We start from the raw sequence: 6,577 nt of genomic DNA, 5'->3' as shown, positions 1-6,577 counted from the left end.
CCCACCATTCAAGCTGCCAGACCCACATGCACAAGTGCACACCCACCACGTCTGGTTGTCCAGACCCACTCTTTAAAAAGGGTACAGACCCAATCATTTCTGGTTGCCAGAGAACCCACTTCTCTAGATTGGCAGACCCACCATTCAAGCTGGCCAGAACCCACTCTTCTCTAAGTGCAAACCCCCACTCTAGGCAACAGGGTAGAATAATATCACAACAAATGGGTCACGATATCCGCTCCGACTCACGGGTGTGGCCAGGTTGGCACTACGGTGGTGTGCTCTCTTGGTTGAGTACAAAGGTTTGGACTTGCCAACTCAAAGTTCCATCGGAACCAGAGTAACACTAAACACATACCCAGCACAGGGAAATTATCTCTTTCAGATATCCAGGAATTGCAAGATAGTCCACACAACACCAGTACGATACATAGTGACAATCCAGTGATAGTTAGTAGCTCTAAGAGCTACTAAATCACCAGGAACATCCGACTTTCGCTCCGTTTCCAGGTCCCAACGAAGTCAACCCACCACTGTAGCAAGTGAATCTCAATACGCACCTCCTTACTACAAGGACACACTGATATTGAAGTATCCTGGCACTTCTCCCTCACATAACCACATATCATGTCATTTATCAGTAAAAAACAGCTAATGCGTACGGCAGCCACATGGCGCTAACACAGGCTCATGGAAAAACAGAAATAGGGAATAAAACTCTGACAACGGAGGACCCACTGATAGCGAGAAATTCCTGACACTGTCTTCCTCCAGGATAACCACTTTTCATGGACCGTGTAAGCTGTTGCCACACACTTCATTGAAGTTTGACTGGACGCCACTACAAATCATCAGTAGCAGCATAGTTTGAACTGACATCCCTTACGGTTCTATTCAGTTTCCACCGCGTAAGATCTCAACACACGAAAACATTCATCTCGGACATCCAGCAGAGCTGCTTTTTCACAGAAAGCTCCCCAATACACGGGGAACCCTTAGACTACATACCCTGGTGCGAGCATAGCTCACAAAAGCATAGAGGACCTCTTAGTTCTGAGACGCAAGCTAACCGGAACATGAATAAACATCAATGCACTGCATAGGGGATGCAAAATAGAACATACCATGTTTATTCGAATGCATACTCAATCTTTTGATTCATTTTTTTAGCTCGACGTACATGGTAACATTTCAGACTGAACATTCTCCTTCAGGTAATTTGAGGAAACAAACCGCTATTTGCGTTAAACCATGCAATATCAGGACTTATGATAACTTAGGATCTCCATCAATCATAAATTCCTCTCACGGATTCCCAGGCTGCATTTAAAGCGTCTTATACAACGCAAGCACCATCCACCTCCAGGTTTCGTTCTAGAAACATCTCAGACAACTCACTAGGTATTCACATCGAGTAGGACTTCGATTCCAGACATTAAGAGTATAACGGTAAAGAACTAAGTCGGAAGAATTCGCAAGGGAACGAAAACATTCCAACCAGCATCCCCATAACCCAGAACCTTCCTCCAAATAGCCACACTCAGTAACAAAGGAACATTCCCACTTTTGATGTTTCCTCCACAAATTAAGATACAGGAACTTTTATTTTTCTGGAACTTCACAACAGATGGCTAACATGTCGCTTTCAGAATATGTCACAGCCCACTAGTTTCTATTCAGAACGTGGCAAACAACGTCAACTTCAAGACGGCAAGATGTGCGAAACACCTTTTCAGAGAAGCACAACATCCGCAGCATCCTCCACTACAAGAGCATCCAGATCATGACGTTCAGAATGAAATAATTGGTAAACTCTACCTTAACACCAGTAAACTACATCCATAACTTCAAATATGTGGAACATTCCGACAAGACTGGATAGGGAAAACTCTTTTGGGTTAACCACCTTGGATTCTTCACCAGGAACTTGTCGCTAAACCCCATACAAGAACTCAACCTAGGCGCATCTCCACGCATAGAGACAGAATCTCCCAGGCTTTGACCTTGCCTCGAAGACCCTGTCTACCCGCCAGAAGTACTACAACGGAAGTGGTTTGCTCAGAGACAGGAAGATGACAACAGCTTCAAGACTCCAAGGGGTTCTGTTGCATTGAGATTAATAATTTATGATTTCGTATATACATGGGAGACCTGGGCGTGCACTAGCAGGAGTGCATTCTGTGAGGCTCGTTGAAAAGGCCTCCAGCTTAAACGTAAGAGGACAAACCTGTTTGACCACAACAGAGAGAGAGATAATAACAACAAATAAAGATTTTAATTTTTGCAAAAAATTTCTCGTAACATGTGCCAGACCCTCCCATCCCCCACTCAACCCCCTACCCCTCCCCCCCTAAAAAACTCATCGGAATATTTTCTTCCCGCGAACCATATTTTTCTGAAATTTTTGTCAAGCCAGATCTGTAAAATCTATCAATATGAAAAAAAAAAGACCTTATGATACAGATATTGTTAGCCTTGTACCATACTCAGACGGTAACAAGTCGCACTACTCTAAACGTATAACAGAGTAATGTTAGCTTGTACCAACTCAGACAACAAGCGCTCTACTCTAAACTTGGGATACAGATATTGTTAGCTTGGACCATACTCAACGACAGTGCGCATCTCTAAACTGGGATACAGATATGTTGCTTGTACCATACTCAGACGACGAGCGCTCTACTCTAAACTGGGATCTACAGATATTGATAGCTTGTGACTCATAGTCAAGCGACAGCGCTCGACTCGTAAACTGATACAGATGATTGTTATCTGTACCATACTCAACACACGCCTACTCTAAACTAGGTACAGATATTGATAGCTTGACCATACTCAGAACGACAGCGCGTTCTACTCTAACCTGGGATACAGATATTGTTAGCTAGTACCAAACACAGACGACATCGCTCTTACTCTAAACAGGATACAATATTGATATCTTGTACCATACTCAACTACAGCGCCTACTGTAAACGGTGATAACAGATATTGTTTAGCTTGTACCATACTCAGACGACAGCGCTCTACTCTAAAACTGTGATACATATATTTTAGCTTGTAGCCATACTCAGACTACAGAGCTCTACTCTAAACTTGGGATACAGATATTGTTAGCTTGTACCCAATACCTCAGAACGACAGCGCTTTACTCTAAACTGGGAATACAGATATTGTTAGCTAGTGACCATACACATACGACAGCGCACTACTCTAAACTGGTATAGCAGATAATGTTAGCTTGTACCATACTCAGACGACAGCGCTCTACACTAAACGGGGAACAGAATTGTTAGCTTGTGGCCATACTCAGCGACGAGTGCACATCTCTAAACTGGGATACAGATATTGTTAGCTTGTAACCATACTCAGACGACAGCGCTCCTACTGTAAACTGGATACAGAATGTGTTAGTCTGTACAACTCAGACGACAGCGCTCTACTCTAAACTGGGAGAACACAAATTGTTAGATTGTACCATACTCAGCCGACAAGCGCTCTAATACTCTAAACTGGGATACAGCCAATTGTTAGCTTGTACCATACTCAGACACAGCGCACTACTCAACTAGGATTACACATATTGTTACTTGTAACCATACTCAGACGACAGTGCACTACTCAAAACTGGGATACAGATATTGTTTACTTGTACCGATACACAGAACGACAGCCGCTCACTAACTCAAAACTGGTATACACATATTGTTTAGCTTGTACCATACTCATAACGACAGTGATCAACTCTAAACAGGGATAACAGATATTGTTAGCTTACCAATACTCAGACGACAGCGCCTACTGTAAACGGGGATACCGAATATTGTTTGCTGTGTAACATACCTCAGACGACAGCGCTCTACTCTAAACTAGAAACAGATATTGTAAGCTTGTACCATACTCAGAAACGACAGCGCTCAACTCTAAACTGGAAACAGATAATGTTACTTGTACCATAGCTCAGACGACAGCGTGCTCTAACTGTAACAGGGATACAGATATTGTTGAGCTATGTAACCATACACAGATCACAGCGCGCTAATCAGACTGGGATAACAGATATAGTGTAGCTGTACCATACCAACACAGTGGCTCAACGTCAAAACTGGGATACAGGTATTGTTAGCTTTGTACCTACTCATACGACATCGCACTACTCTAAAGTCGGTATACAGATATGGTTAGCTTGAACCATACTCAGACGACATTGATTGCTCTACTCTAAAAGGGATACATATTTTTGTTACTTGTACCAATACTCAGACGACCAGCGCACTAACTCTAACTGGATACAGCTATTGAACATGGCAGTACTCAGACGACAGCGGTCTACTCTAAACTGGGATACGATAAATTGTTAGCATGTACCCATACTCAGACGACAGCGCTCAACTCCTTAAACTGGGTATACAGATAGTTGTTAGCTTGTACCATGACACAACTACAGCGCTCTACTCTAAACTTGGGATACAGAAAATTTAGCTGTACCATATCCAGACCGACAGCGCTCTACTCTAAACTGAGGCTACAGAAATTTTAGCTTGTAACCATACCAGACGACAGCTGCTCTACTAACTCTAAACTGGATACATGATCTTAGTGTCGCTTGTACCAAACTCAGACCCCGACGTGTTCTACACTAAACTGGATACAGGATATTGTTAGCTTGTATCCATACCTCAGACGACAGCGCTATCTCAAACTGGATACAGAATTGTTAGCTTGACCATACCAGACGACAGCGCTCTACTCTAAACACTGGTGATACAGATATTGTAAGCTGTGTAACCAAACTCAGAACGACAGCGCTCTACTCTAAACTGGAAACAGATAATGATTTAGCTTGTACCATACCAGAACCCGACAGTACCTACTCTAAACTAGTATACAGATATTGTTACATGTACCATACTCAGACGACAGCGCTCTACTCTAAACTGTATATCAGATATTGTTAGCTTGTACCATAACTCCAGACACAGCGCTCTACTCTAACTGGGATACAGATAATGTTAGCTTGTACCACACTCAGACGAACAGCGCTCACTCTAAACTGGTATACAGATATTGTTAGCTGTGTACCATACACAGACGGACAGCGCTCTACTCTAAACTGATACAGATATTGTTAGCTATACCATAACTCAGACGACATCGCTCTACTCAAACTGGTACGAATTTGTTAGCTGAACCATATCTCATACGCGAGCGCTCTACTGTAAACTGATACGATATTGTTAGCATGTACCATAACTCCGACGACGACGTCTCCTACTCTAACTGGGATACACATATTGTTACTTTTTACCATACACAAACGACAGTGCTCTATCTAAACTGGGATACAGTATATTGTTAGCTTTACCAATACTCCGACGCCAGCGCTCTACTCCTAAACTGGGATACAGATATTGTTAGCTTGTACCATACTCAGACACAGCGCTCCTACTCTAAACTGGGATACAGATAATGTAGATTGTAACATACTCAGAACGACGCGCTCAAACTCTAAACAGGGATACAGATATTGTTAGCGTTGTGCCTACACAACGATCAGTGCTCCTTCTCTAAACAGGATACAGAAAATGTTAGCTTGTACCAACTAGACGACAGCGCTCACTGGTAAAGCTGTGGATAGCAGATATTGTTAGCTTGTACCAAACTCAACGACAGCGCTCTACGTCTAAACTGTGAATAACAAGATATTGTTAGCTTGTACCATACTCAGACGACAGCGATCTACTGTAAACTGGGATACAGATATTGTTATCTTTGTAATCCATACTCAACGACAGCGCAGTCTACTACTCAACTAAACAAGATACAGATAATGTTACTGTACCATACTCAACGACAGCGCTCTACTCAAACTGGATACAGATATTGTTAGCTTGTACCAAACACAACGACAAGCGCTCTAAACTGTAAACTGGATACATATATTGTTAGCTAGTACCATACACAGACGACAGCGCCTACTGTAAAGCATGGAGTACAGATATTTGAATAGCTTGTACCATACTCTGACGACATCGCTCTACTCAAAAACAGGGATACAGATATGATAGCTTTAGGCCATACACAACGAACAAGCGCTCCGACTCTAAACTGGATACAGATATTGTTAGCTTGTACATACTCAGACGACATCGCTCACCTCTAAGACTGGGATACAGAAATTGTTTAGCTGTTCCATACTCAGATACGACAGCGGACTAACACAAAACTGGGATACTATATATTGTTAGCTTGTACCATACTTCAGTACGAAGCGCCTCTACACTAAACTGGGGATACAGAAATTGTTACATTGCACCATACTCCAACACAGCGCTCTACTCTAAAACTAGAGACAGAAATTGTTAGCATGTACCATACTCAGACGACAGCGCTCTACTCTACATGATAACCAGATATTGTTAGCTAGTACCATACCTCAGGAAGACACAGCGCCTACTCTAAACTGGGATACAGATTTGTTAGCTTGTAACCATACACAGGACGACATGTTCACTCTAAACAGGGATACAGAAATTGTTAGCGAATGTACCATACGCGTCAGACGACAGCGCTCTAC

General features: G+C 42.6%; 1 protein-coding gene across 1 annotated transcript in view; it reads right to left on the bottom strand.

Moving 5' to 3' along the window:
- The window catches only part of LOC134822523 (centrosomal protein of 162 kDa-like), a 75,456-nt gene that overhangs the window by 35,687 nt on the left and 33,192 nt on the right, over nt 1-6,577 (bottom strand). The gene's annotated exons all lie outside the window — the stretch shown is intronic.

Source organism: Bolinopsis microptera, chromosome 1, assembly GCF_026151205.1.
Source record: "Bolinopsis microptera isolate Bmic1 chromosome 1, MBARI_Bmic_1.0, whole genome shotgun sequence".
Classification (NCBI taxonomy): Eukaryota; Metazoa; Ctenophora; class Tentaculata; order Lobata; family Bolinopsidae; genus Bolinopsis; species Bolinopsis microptera.
The sequence above is the reverse complement of the archived record's forward strand: the minus strand, read 5'-3'. Positions and strand labels throughout refer to the sequence as shown.